Raw genomic sequence first — 14,458 nt, 5'->3', positions numbered from 1 at the left:
TCAGCTGCCTGGATTTCTGTTCTCTGTGGAGCCAAATAATAGAATTGCAGGGCTAGCTTGTCAGTAGACCATGTTTTGTTCTGATTTAGATGTTTAGCATCTAACTAGAGGCAATTTAGTGTAGTACAGAAACACACAGGCTTTTGAGTTAGCCTGCATAGGTTCAAGTCCCATCTCTGCCTGATACTAGCTGTGTTGGGACTATGTTGGGGTAGTTATTTAAATTTCCTGATCTTAGTTTTCTCATCTGTAATATGGGCATAATAACAGCTCGTAGGGTTATTGCGAGGACCAATGAGTTAATATGTGAACACAGTAAATGTGCTCCATAAATGTCCCTTATCTTCGTTCTTCATGGTCTTTGAAATCTAGGGCAGGGTGATCCAAGCATTAATGCCCTTGGTTTTATTTTTATTTTGTTGGGGTAAAATATATGTAACATAAAATTTACCATCTTAACCACTTTTGAGGTGTATAGTTTGGAGGCATTAAGTACGTTCTTATTGCTGTGCAACCATCATTACCATCTACGCCCAGAAGAGAACTGCCTCTGGGATCCACAGCTGGCTGTCCTCAGCTTCAGCTTGGCCCACATTCCCCCTCACCTGAAATAATACAGTGGCCTGGTGGCTGCGCTTTCTGCTCCCCTCTAATCTACATGTGTTTCTAGCTGAGTCCTGTGTAGACCAATCCTTCAAAATGCAATTTCGTCTCTGTCGGCCCATGATTCTCCCCCACCCCCGATACCATCCCTACAGGCTGAAGCCTGGCCTGATTAGTGTGGCGTTTAAGGCATTCAGAGGCCTCAAGAAGGGTTTTGAGGTCTCTGAGTATACATTGCCTAAGGGATAAGCGATCCAGGAATCATGCCCATTTTACAGATGAGAAGTCAGGTGCTCCAGCCTGGGGTGCCAGCCCACTCACGATGGGGTGCTCTTTGGGGTCAGCCTTATTGTGTGTAACCTGAGGAGCACCAGGCTCCCGGCAGCTTTCCCCGTGTCTGGATACCTGCCTGAGAAACAGTGCTAGCAGTGGGAGTGGCTGTAGGAGATCTGTGTTCTCATTCTGTCTCTACCCCTGCTCAGTGGCAGGCCTAACCCCCCTGGGCTGCCAACTGGCATCTCTGAGATGAGATACATGAGATGCAGCTTTGGTTTCTGCCACAGGGGATGAGGCCTGTGGGCTGAGGACTGCCTGGCTCAGAACGGTGGAGGGAGAAGGTCAAGAGGAGGAGGGGAGCCATCAGAGCTAACTGCCCGTCACCTGCTTGCCTTCAGAAGATGTGCCTTCCGGGACCTGGTGGAGAGCAGATGCCAGTGAGGTGCCTGTGGAGAGAAGGAAGCGTTTTCATGTTCAGCCACACTTCTGCGGTCATGCAATTGGGTATGGCGCTTTCTTTCCTTGGTCTCTATTAATCAGCAGCCTCGCAGCCCGTTGTGCCTCTTATCACTTTATACCATTTGTTCTTATTCTGCAGCTGAAAATTGTGAGGAGTGGACACCTTTCTTTGGGGTTATTTAAAAATAACCTAAATGATCCTTGATTTGTTCTGTATTTCTTATACTATTCTTCATTGCTTTGGAGACCATCCCAGGGTTTTGTGGCTTAAAAACCTGGAAAAGGACAGCCTCGGGTGGGGTGTAACTGAGGTCAGTTGTGCCCCTGAATCTGAGGAGAAGGTGCTTTTTAGGGCTTGTCCCCTTTGACCTGATTCCCAAGTGATTACACTCTCAGTGAGTTCAGCCTCTTGCAAGCCACTGGCGGAAGTGCTTTGCTTGTTGCTTAAAGTACTTTCCACACAATATTCTTTGAGGTTACTCATGCTGTTAGGACTACACAAGGAAGAGCACTGCTTGCTAAGACATTTCTATGGGGTTTTGTTTTCTTGTAGTTTGGCTGGTTGCAAGAAAACCTCAGTAAGTGGGATGCCTTCCCAGGGGGGTCATGAATGGTATCATCTGAGGGACAGACCTGAGCATGGGGCTACTGTCTTAGCAGGGAGTGGCTAGCCTGAATACATGAGTTGTCTTTCTGTGCCTGGCCTATGTCACTTAACTTAATGTCTTCCAGGCTCATCTATGTTGCAGTGAATGACAGGATGACTTCATTCTTTTTTATGGCTGAGTAATATTCCCCCATGTGTATATATACCATATTTTCTTTATTGGACACTTAGTTTCATTCCATATCTCAGCTATTGGGAATGAGGCTGCAGTAAGCATAGGGCACAGGCCACTTTTACTTATATCTGGAAGCTAGAAAGCTGGACCTCAAAAGTGAAGAGTTGAGTTGTGGTTACCAGGGACTGGGGAGGTAGAGAGGAGAAGAAGTTAAAGAGATGTTGGTTTACAGGGACAAAATTATAGCCACATAGGAGGAATATGTTCTAGCACTCTCTTGCACAGTAGAATGACTGTGGTTAACAGTAATTTACTGTATTTTTCTCAATAGCTAGAAGAAGGGAGTTTGAATGTTCCCAACATAAAGAAATAATCAGTGTTTGGGGTGGTGGAAATGCTAGTGACCCTGACTGACCATCACACACTGTATGTAGGTGTGACAGTATCACTCTGTACCCAATAAAATGTATACTTACGTATCAATTTTTGTTTCTTTTTTTTTTTTTTTTTCTGTGACCCTGGGGATGGAACCTAGGACCTCAAGCATGCTAGGCAAGTCCACTACTGCTGAGCTGCACCTCCAAGCCCTATGTATCAATTGAAAAAAAAGAACGAGTGGGTTAAATTTGATAGCTGATCAGAAGGAGTTGGAGATGAGGCGCCTCTCTCAGTGCAGGCTGTGCAGGCTGTGTGGGGCTGCCTGGGGACAGATGTCATGGCCCATGCATCTGCAGTGAGAGGGGAATAAGCACGCTTTCTTCTTGGTCTCTGAGGAACGTGTGAAAGGCAAGTTGTCCGACCAAGAGTGGCCACTAACTGCGCCCCTGGCGATTGCATCCATGGCCCAGCCACAGCCCTGCTTGCTGTCAGTTAGTCAACAACTCAGACTGAGCCCCTCTGTCTGCAGGGCCCCATGGGCTCATGGCAGGGCGGAGAAGGAGACATCTGCTGTCACTTCCAGCATGGGGCTGAGGGCCGGCTCCCTGGAGGTTGTTTATTTCTGCTGAGGAATTTTTCTGGCAGTGAAGCCAGGTTGCCTCTGGGAAAACATGAATATTTGGGGATGGTCAGCACAGTCAGGCTTCCTATGGGTGTGGCCATTCATCACGCCTGCACCCAAATGCACACATGTGCACACATACACACACACACAGCATGGACCCATAGCCCTGGGATGCACGTACTCATATGCACACATGTCTAGTCACTCACGAGCCTGCATATGTGCACAAATGCTCATGCACACAAGTAGGAGAACACACATACACACACATGCACACACACAGACATATATACCACCTAGTTCCTGTGCTAAGCAGGCGAGCATAAACATTAAATGACACCCTACTTATAAAAACAATGAACCTAGCAGCAATTCATAAAATAAATGCCAACATAATCCTTATACTTTTCTTTCTACTTCCTCTTAATATCTTTCCATCTTTTTCTAACCCTACTTGTTCTGCTTTAAGGAGAGAGGCCAATACTTCTTCTCACTCTGACTTTGGCATTGAAAACTTCCCTTGAGTCTTATTCCTGGCTCTCTGACCTGAACAAAAGCTCTTGCTCTTTCCTTTCGGGGGGTGATGGTGCTGTCTTTTAATGGTGAAAGTTGAGGCATCTGGAATCAGGCTGTCTGGGTTCACAGGCCACTGGCCCATATTTACTGGCAGTATGACCTGGGGCAAGTTGCTATTTGTGGCTCAGTTTTCTTGTCTGCAAAATGGGAATAGCATTAGCTCTGTGTTTCTGGCCCCTCTCTGGAAGATTCTTGGACCTTCACTCTCTGTGCTTGTTTCGCCTCTGCAGAGTTTGTGTGTGGGGAAAAAGCTTCTTTCTTCATGTGAGCTGGGCAAAAGGAGCCAGCATGACAAGACACTGGTTCCCTAGTTCTTTTCTTCCATCCAGTGGCTTCTGTTTGCTTTGGTTTTTACCCTTTGGAGTTATGGTTGGGATTATTCCTAATTTGCAGCACATGGTTCCTTAGCAACCCTCACTAATATAGGATTAGGTACAAAAATACTTTTGGTTAGAATTTCAAACATCTTAATTTATTATAGACCACTGGTTTAAAAAATACTCTTATTTCCTCTTCCTTATTTCAGAAGTAATGCAAATTAGTTGTAAAATATTTAGAATACTCAGACAATCAGAAAGAATGAAAACCAGCCTTCTGTCAGCATCTTGGTGTATATTCTTCTAGTTTAAAAATGTATCTACATATATATTGGTACAAGATGGGTACTGTTCTACACATCCTTTTTGTAAACGTCTTTCCTCTCATTTCCTGATGCCCATCTGTTCATGGTGTTTTAAAATGATTTTTAAAAGAATATAATGCTTCAAATCGGATAAAATGTGGCTTCTCCAGAAAAAAAACCAACACCGTACCTGGCTCTAGGTAGACTGTGTGCAGTCTCAGGGGTGACAATGTGAGGGGTGAGGGCTGAGGTGGATCAATGGCATTGGTGCAGGGGTTGCCCCAGTGAAGCACTTCTGTCCCAAGGGCCCTGCCTGGGCTGGAGTGGGGGAGGGTGCAGTCTGAACATGGTAGGAAAGCCCCTCCCAGTTGGCTTTCCTCTTGCAGCAAGAGATGGCTTTAGGCCCAGGTACAAAGGGGATGGATGGACAGTCTGCTACCACTGCATTCATTGACACTGGGGTAGTTACAGTGAAATGTGAACTCCTTGAGGTCTGGGCATGGGGTAGGGGATTGAGAGCTCACAGATGCTGGAGCTGAACTATCTGAGTTGAAGGCTCACTACTCCTGCTTGGAGCTTTGTGACTGCTATGGTTTGAGTGTGTCTCCCTGTGTTAGCCAGCTTTTTGTCACTGTAACAAAATGCCTGAGACAAGCAACTTATAAAGAGAGAAAGTTAACTCTGGCTTATGATTTCCAAGGTTCCAGGCTGTGGTTAGTTGGCTTTCATGTCTTTGAGCCTGTAGCAAGGCAACACATCATGGCAGGGAGTACATGGTGGAGGAAAGCTGCACACCTCATAGCTAGGAAGCGAGAGAGAGAGAGAGAGAGAGAGAGAAAGAAGAAGCTAGATTCCCAATGCTTTCTTCCAAGACACATGCCCTATGATGAGAAGATCTCCCACTAGGCCCCATCCCTTAAAGTTTCCACCACCTTCCAATAAGGCCAAGCTGTGGTCCAAACCTTGAACACATGGGCCTTTGGGGGACATTCCAGATGCATACTATACATACCATAGCATGCTCCAAGTTCAGGTGTTGGAAACTTAATCTTCAGATTCATAGGTTGATGGTCGGCCCGTTAGGATGCAAGATTAGATGAGATCATGATGATGAGGAAGAGACCTGAGCCAGCACACTTGCTTTATCTCCCCATGCGATGCCCTCTGTCATGGCACCATGCAGCAAGAAGGCTGGCACCTTAATACTAGATTTCCTGGCCTCCAGAACCATGAGATATATACTTCTTTATAAATTTCCCAGTGTTAGGTATTTTGTTGTAGCAACAGAAGACAGACCAAGACAGTGTTGTTGACCAAATAACTTATTTTGCTCAGTGCCTCAGTTTCCTTATTATGAATTAGAGATTGGAATTGTGTCTATCTCATAATGTATTTATATGGATTAAATCAATATACATGTACCAAACACTTGGAACTCTATTATGAGTATAGCATGAGCTTTCATTAGTTATTTATGCTTTAGGTTAGTGGTTTTTCATCTTGGTTACACATTAGAGTCAGCTAGGGAGCTTCAGAGACTCCTGAAGCCTGCTCCCCACCTGAACCAACTGAATCAGAGCCTCTGCCTGGGTGGGCATGGGCTGAAAAAGTGCTTTTTTTGGAATTGGGGATTGAACCTAGGGCCTTTGCACTAAGCTATATGTCTAGCCCTTTTTATTTTTTTTTATTTTGAGACAGGGTCTTGCTAGGTTTCCTAGGGTGGACTTGGAACTCTTGATCCTCCTACTTCAGCCTCCCAGAGTGCTAGGGTTACAGATGTGTGCCACCACACCTGATGGCTTTTGGTTTTTAAAAGCTCCCAAGTGATTCTCATGTGCAGGCGAGGCTGAGAACCATTTATTTGTACCCAGCAGAAGAACACATCAGTTCCTCACTCTGCCAGGACAAGGTCAGGTACTTGAGAGTTACCCATGGTGAGATGAGGATTTGTCCTGGCAGCTCAGAGCTATGCTGTGTGTTGATCTCTGAATTGACCTCAGTGCTTGGAATTACCTGGGGGAGGTGAGCAGAAGGACAGATTCTTAGATTTGATACCTGGAGATTTTATTAAGTGACTAAGCAAGGAGCCTCAGGAATATAGATTTTTATAATTTTAAAAGAAGTTTTTAATTGAAACATAATAATTGTACATATTTATAGGGTACAGAGTGACATATCAATATGTGTATGATATGAAATGATCAGATTGGGGTAATTGGCATGCTCATCACCTCAAACATTTATAATTTTCTTGTTAGGAACATTCAAAATCTTCTCTACTACCTACCTGGAAATATTGAATTAACTATTGTCAACCATAGTTACCCTACAGTGCTTTAGAACATTAGGAGCTATTCCTCCTATCCAAATGTACCCTGGACCCATTAAGCATCCCTTTTCCATTTCCCCTCCCCAGACCCTTCCCTAGCTTTGGAAACCACAATCTTATTCTCTACTACTATGAGATCAACTTTTTTTTAGCTTCCACATATAAGTGAGATCATGCGGTATTTGCCTTTCTGTGTCTGACTTATTTAACTTAGCATAATGTCCTCCAGTTCCATCCATGTTGCCACAAATGACAGGATTTCAGGAATCCAGATTTTTGGAAAGCTCCCAAGACAGTGGATATAATAGCCATTGTAGCTTAGCCAACAAGTTATAAGCTCTTCTACATCTTGGAATCTCAGGTTCCTCAGCTATATATCTTGTATAGTAGCATCTGTATAATGGTATATGGCCTTTATTCAGATGATGGGGCTCCATAGCCAACAGAGTGAATGTGGGGATAGTGGTGACAAGTAACTGAGTGCCCTCGCACCTGTGTTTCTAGACTGGCAGCAGCAAGCCATATGGGCCTGGGACACATATCCAGGTGTGGTCTGCCTCCAGCTGGGTAGAACTTGACTATACAGTAGCACTTGTAGCTGCTAGAAGGAGTAAGCATCTTCTTCTGACCTGCTGTGTCCTGTGTCCTGTGTGGGGATCTTTTCTCTAGTGTTTGGTTTCCTATTGGTGCTATAACAAACTACGTACATACATAGTGGCTTAAAACAACACAAACTTATTATCTTACAGTTCTGGAGGTTAGACCTCCAACATGAGATTCACTTGGCTAAAAGCAGAGTGCCAGGAAGTTGCATTATTTTTGGAGACTCTGAAGAGAAGGTGTTTTCTTGGGGGGTGCAGGTGCAGAGGGATCTCCAGCTTTCAGAGGTCACCTGCATTTCTTGGCTTGTGGTCTCCTTCCTCCATCTCAAGAGTCAGCCTGGTGAGTTCCTCCTCACATGGAATCACTCTGATCTCTCCTCGCTTCCTCTCTCCTCTTAAGGACACTGGTGAGTCCATGATGCCCATCTGTGTAACCCAGGCTGGTCTTCCAATTTGAAGAGCTGATGGGCAAACTGAACCCCATTCACGACCTTATCTCCCCTTTGCTATGTTACTTAACAAGTTCACAGGGTCAAAGGTAAGAATGTAGACATCTTTGGGGATCATTATTTTGCCTATAAACAGTTCTTTAGATCTTTTACTGTTAAGAATCTCAGTGAAGGGCTTATAGCCCATCTCCCTATCAGACGTAAACTCCTGCATGATTGAAATTGTGTTTTGCTCTTACCTGAATTGTTCACAACTTGATCTTCAAGCTCAGGCTACTGGGAGTATGGGAAAATTTTCCAAAGGGTATCTGGGCTAAGGTAATTTCAAAGGAAATCTATTTATTTGTCTTTTTTTGGGCTGAGCTGGAGATTAAACCCAGGGCCTTATGCATACTATGCAAGTGCTCTGCCACTGAGTTATATGCCTAGCCCTATTTACACGTCCTACTAACATACCTCTGCCTGAGAATGTGCCCACTATGAAGGCTTGTTCTCTTTTCTTCCTGCTCTTTCAGGATGTTTTTTTCTTACCTTAAAAAGGAAAGACTAGCCCTTTTCTCTTGAAGTGCCCAAGAGTGACATTCAAAATATTTGTGTCCATGAGCTGTGGGTATAGCTCAGGGGCAGAGCATTTGCCCGGCATGCATGAGGCCCTGAGTTTAATTCCCAAGCAAAAGGAAACCTTCCACAAGTATTCATGAAGCTTTCAGGTTTCTCTTTGCCCTAATTGAGATATATCTTCAAGGATTTGTACTTATACATTTAATATTTAGATATTAAAATTTGTAGCATATTTGTTTCTTGATTAAATGAGTATAAATAATTGCAATGATAGTTCAATCCAGAGGAAAAAATTTAATACTCAGAGCCTAGTGGTGGAAGGAAATAAACAATAGTTTCAATTTTGATATATTGTTTTGCATAGAATTATGATACTAAGAATTGTACATAGAATTGTGGCAATAAAAAGCTTCCTAGCATAAAATTGTATTAGAATAAATTTGACTTCAATGAGGAAGAAGGGAAAATGTAAAGTGTTCTGACTCATAAGGAAGAGTTTGTTCATGCCTTTAAAAAAATAGCTAATGGTGGGTATCAAATTGCTATGCTATTTAGATTCCATTGGAAACATTGAAAAAGTGATGTATCAGTTTTATTTATAAAATGTCAATATTTACAGTACAGTGGAATTGTACCCTTTGTACAATTAAAATTTATGATAAAAATTATATGTGTCAAGCAAGTATGTACAAAGGCCAAATAGTGAATCCGAATTCTTTTCAGGGGTAATGTGAGCTTAAATGTTTGAAGACCACCTGCTCTATGGCACCTTATGCACAGGAGGTGCTTAAAATGTTTGTATTTGAGGAGGGAAGTTTGTAAAGCATTAGAAGGGATAAAGGTAAGGTAGACACACAAATGCTTGAAATTAGTTTTAATAAGTGAGATTCTCAAATGGATGCCTCAAATGTGCTCCTCTTGGCAGCTCATGAGCCTCTTTGAGGATGTGGGGATTCTAAGAAACCATTAACCTTCTTAGACTAGAAATTGGGGTTAGCTTAAAGCAAAAGAGACTAATATGACCTGGTGGGCATTGTCTAGTCTTTGAAGAATGGCCCTCAGGGGATGGTTGTGCACACCTGTAATCCCAGGACTCTGTGTGGCTGAGGCAGGAGATCCCAAATTTGAGCCCAGCTGGGGTAACTTAGTAGCTTAGTGAGACCCTGTCTTAAAATAAAAAATAAAACGAGGGTTGGGAAGTAGCTCAGCTCCCTGGGTTCAGTCTCTAGCACCACACACACAGACACACACAGACACACACACACACACACACGCACACACACGCGTACAAGGAATGATACTCAGAAAAGGAATAGAGATTTTGGTTGCTCATTTATACCAAAGCCAGCCTGCCAAGCAATGAACCATCCAACTATCCATCTGACCAACCAGCTTACCGGAATGTTAGATCCTATGCTGGAAAGCTGGAGGTGGAGGTGGAAGGAAGTGTAAAGTTGAAGTAAGCACAGTTTCTTCCTCTCAGGAGCTGGGGCGTGGTGCGTTCTGTAACCTCTTGGCCTTTTGCTGGCTTCTCCTGGAGACCTTCACCTTTGCTCTCTCTCTCCCTTAAGATGTGTCTGACTGATAGAACATGCTTCTGGAAGAAGAGGATTTTGCTGTCCATGCTAGCTGCAATTGAGAGTGGGGTGCTCATTGCAGCAGCTGCTCCTCCCTTTCTGTCCACCTGGTGACTCCCCCCTCTTTCACCTATGTGCTCCTTTGCCTTAGGCTGTTGGTTCCGCATCAGAGAGAGCAAATCCATTTTTAGGAGGAATGAGTAGATGGAAAAATGTCACCAATCACTCATGGCAGAGGTCACCAAAGCTTAATTAAGACCAGACATTTTGAGCTCAGTAACTTTGTAGATGGGGCAAGAAGACTTTTGCAGCCTGGAACAAGGACTCAGGGTCTGGACAAGCTTTTGTGATCATTTGGTACCACCTTTGTGCAGAGTGGGTTTTTTTCCTGCAAGATAGAGGATGCAAAAATGGACAAAATATAGTTTCTGCCCTCGTGGAGATTATAATTAAATTTTTAAAAACTTGTATGAGAAGTGACAAGGCATAAAATTGTGTTTATGCTCCTGTTCCTGCCTCTCTACCTCATGATAGACAGGTATGGGAGAGGGGAGAGTGACAGTGGTGGAATCATGTCTGTGGCTTTATGGGCTTTGTCTTTCTCTCTGTTAGACAGGGGACTAGGGGGTTTCCTGGGCCCTGTATGCTGATGGGGTAATCACTAGGGAGAAGGGATGGTGGAGGAAGTACTGGGAGGTAAATAATCACTGGAGAGAAAAACAACGGATCCGGGAAGTGGATGTGGGGAGAAAGGAGTCAAAACCTTATTATAGGAAGTGGGGAGAAGTTTTGTTGGAAAGTTAGTTAACCCCGGGCATGAGAAGAGAGAATGCAGAGGTGGAAAAGGAGAAGTCGGGAAAAGGTGGGCGATTCAGTATTGATATGGATTGCAAATGAGACCCCTGTCACGATCTGGGAGAGGTGCTGGGAGAGGTTGGGATTGTCTTTGAGTAATTTTGGCTTCTAAACCTTACTTCCTGCAATGTGATACCAGACTGTGTTTGTTTGCTTGGGCTGCCATAAGAAAGCACCACAGACCAGGTGGGTTCAACAACAGAAGTGTATTATCTTGCAGCTCTGGAGGCTGGGGATCTGAAATGCAGGCATGACAGGATTGCTTCCTTATGAGGGCTGGGAGACGAGGGTCTTTTCTGGGCCTCTCTTCTCAGCTTATGCATGGCTGTCTTCATGTTGATAAAGTAATCTACTCGGGTGCTATAGTTTGGATCTGTAGACCCTTGTATTAGATGCTTGTTCCTCAGCATGGCGCTTCTGGGAGCTGGTGAAACTTTAAGAGGTGAGGCCTTGAGGGAGGTTGTAGGTCACTGAGGGTGTGATCTTCAAGGGGATCGAGGGACCTTGGTCTTGGCTGCTTTCTCTCTCTCTTTTGCACCCAGCCATGAGGAGAACAGACTTCCTTTACCACACACTGCTGCAGTAAGTCACTGTGCTGCCATAGGTCCAAGGCAATAGGCTGATCAGTCAGAGACTAAAACCTCCAAAACTAAGCCAAGATAAACCCTTCTGATTTGTAAATTGGTTATCTCAAGCATTTTGCCACATAAACATGTTTATGTGCAAATTTTCCTCCTTTGTGGGGGTACCAGTCATACTGGATTAGCAGCCCACCCTATTCTGATATGACCTCATCTTAATGAATGACACCTGCAAAAACCCTATTTTAAATAAAGTCATACTGAAGTACTAGGGGTTAGGAACTCAACATATGAATTTTTGAGGGGGACACAATTCAACCTATAACACAGATAGACACTGAATTACATAGTGCCTTGGCTTGTACTTGAGTTGCTACATGCACTTTTTATTTAATGAATTAATGTACATAGCAGTGCAAATGATAAAATACTATGCATTTGCTATTGCTAAAACCAAATAAAAATAACTCTCAGTTTCAGCTAAGGCCAACTATGCTCTTTGAAAAATCTTCAAGATGAAATGTATATTTAATCAGGTGATTATGCTTAAAATGCTTTATCAGTTTTCCCTTGCACTTGTAATAAAATCCTAGCTCTTTGCTGTGATTTCCAACAACTTTAGGACAGTTCTCCACCTCCCAGACCCCGGCACATCTGAGGCCATGTCACTCACTCTGCTTTGGCCATGCTCTCATTCTTTCAGTTTTTGGAGCACTGTTAACTCAGCTGGTCTCAGGACCTTTGCACAGACTGGCCGTGGCTGCCGTGCTCTTTCTCCCAGTTTTTCCTTATTGTGCATGGTATATGTCTCTTCATCTTTCCAGCTGGGGCATAAATCTCACCTCCTCAGAAGTTCTTTCAGACCACTCTTCCCCCTGTCTAAAGTAAGTTACCCCATTATGATCTCTTACAGAATAGTGGGGTAGATAGTAGCTCCCTAAAAGCTATGTTCACCTGTAAATGTCACCTTAGTCAGAGAAAAAAGTCTTAGTAGCTTTTATTAAGTTAAGCATCTTGGGGTGAGGTCAACCTAGATTATCTGATGACATGTGTCCTTGTTAGAGAAAGACATGAGGAGAAGGTTGTATGGTTGTGTGACTATGGAGGCAGGACTTGGGGCAGTGCAGCCAAGGCAAGAAGAGGCAAGGAAGGTTCTACCTTAGAACTTTGGAGGGAATATAGCCCTGCTGACACCTGGGTTTTGAACTTCTAGCCTCCAGAACTTCAAGAGAATAACACATTTCTGCTGGTTTTTTTTTGTTTTTTTTTTGGTGGGAAGGTTTGAGACAGACAGCATCTTGCGATGTAGTTCAGGCTGGCCTTGAACTCACGGCGATTCTCCTGCTTCAGTCTCCCAAGTGCTGGGATTACAGGTGGGCATCACCATGCCTGGCTCACATTTCTGCTGTTTTAAACCACCCAATGTGTGATAATTTGTTACAACAGCCATAGCAAATGAATACACACAGCATCTTATTCTTTTCCTTCATGTCACTTATGACAACTTACTTTCATGGACTTGGTGATCTGCTTATGTTTGCCCCAGCTTACCTTCAACTACGTCACACTGTCAGATGCAGGGCTTTTCTGTTCCATGTTGGATCCACAGTGCCCAGCATAATATCTGATGCACAGCAAATAACAAATAAATATTTGTGCAATTAGGGACAATTGTGTGTCTTCTTGCTTGGAATTATTTAAGAAAACAGCATCTTCCGGAGAGATTAAGTGCTGGGCTTATTGGAGGTAGAAAGAATACTTCTCAGGAGCTTGCCTTTAGCCAAAGGCTGTGGTCTTTGTGAGGGGCAACCATTCCCTCTGAAGCTGAACCCACACTTTAATTTTTTCTTTCTTTCTTTCTTTCTTTCTTTCTTTCTTTCTTTCTTTCTTTCTTTCTTTCTTTCTTTCTTTCTTTCTTTCTTTCTTTCTCTCTTTCTTTCTTTCTAGCAGGCTCTCACAAGGTAGTCCAGGCCAGCCTTGAATCTGTGACCTTCCTGCCTCAGCTTCTTGAATGCTGGGATTACGGGCATGTGCCATCATGCCTGGCTGAACTTTTAATTCTCTTTGCTAATCTTTTCTTTACGGAAAGGGAGATATTCATCTTCCCCCTAGTCTTGTCCAAATGACCACTCAGGGACAGCCTGGCTTGGAGCCTGGAGGTGCAGTACAGGAGTGCAACAGGCACTCTATGTTTCAGCAGGGTTTGGTGCCAAAGAAAACACATTCTTTGATGAGAAGGGTGATTGCTCAGGCTTTGTCTAATGCTAAGGCAGAAGGGATGGACCATTTGAACTGGGTTGGTATTCATGATAATATACGGTTCAGGACTCAATAAAAGGGTATAATTCTATTGAGGATTCCACTGAGCTCATAAACCACAGGAGTGTGGCTGTCAGCAGAATGCAGAGATTGGGTTACCATGTAGCTTGTCAACCAGGACCACTGTGGATTGCTCCTGAGGAAGGGTTAGGACAGGGTCTTTGGGGCTTCATTCCTAGAAAATAAGGGCTTAAATAATTTAGTTAATGTATGTGCAATTGTGTGTATGTCTGTAGTCCCAAAGTATACCAAGCATCACAGTGGACCAGTTTCATTACTTGGTGTTTGTTAATAAAATTTACATACAAAAAGAAGATGCCATAAATGAGCAAATGGATGTTTCCTAGAACTTTGTGTGAAAAAGCCCTTACTTTTACCCTAGAAACATAGCACAGAATGTGAAAAGTGACATGGCTTAAGACAATAGACAACGACGGGGACTGTGGTTAACTGGAAAGTGCCTACCTTGATCAGACCTTGAGTTTGCCAATTAAAATGTGTGTGCAGCCAACGTGACATCTTGGTTTACATGTGTGTCTTTCTACTAGATTGGGGATTGACAAACCACAGCCCATGGGTCAAAATCCAGACAGCTTCCTATTTCTGTAGATTTTATTGGAGGACAGCTATGCCATTGTTTAAACACTATCTATACCTGCTTTTAAACTTAAATGGCAGATGTGTTAGTTTGTTTTCTATTCCTATAATAAAACACCGGGGATACATTTATAAAGGGAAAAGGTTTATTTTGGCTCACCATTTTGGAGGCTCTGGTTCACAATTGACTGGCCTATTGCTTTGTGGCCTGCGACAAGGCAGCACATTGTGACAGGAGTGTGTGGCAGAGTAAAACCACTCACCGCA

At 43.6% G+C, this 14,458-nt stretch overlaps 1 long non-coding RNA gene across 1 annotated transcript in view; it reads left to right on the top strand.

Moving 5' to 3' along the window:
• The window catches only part of LOC110344701 (uncharacterized), an 81,870-nt gene that overhangs the window by 11,097 nt on the left and 56,315 nt on the right, over positions 1–14,458 (top strand). Inside the window, exon 2 of the long non-coding RNA XR_002387436.2 lies at positions 1,167–1,383. This is a non-coding gene — a long non-coding RNA (uncharacterized LOC110344701). The remainder of the gene's footprint in view (positions 1–1,166; positions 1,384–14,458) is intronic.

Source organism: Heterocephalus glaber, unplaced genomic scaffold, assembly GCF_053883595.1.
Source record: "Heterocephalus glaber isolate CG9 unplaced genomic scaffold, H.glaber_assembly_v1.0 deba00001606, whole genome shotgun sequence".
Lineage (NCBI taxonomy): Eukaryota > Metazoa > Chordata > Mammalia > Rodentia > Bathyergidae > Heterocephalus > Heterocephalus glaber.
This window is presented reverse-complemented; position numbering and strand designations above follow the sequence as displayed.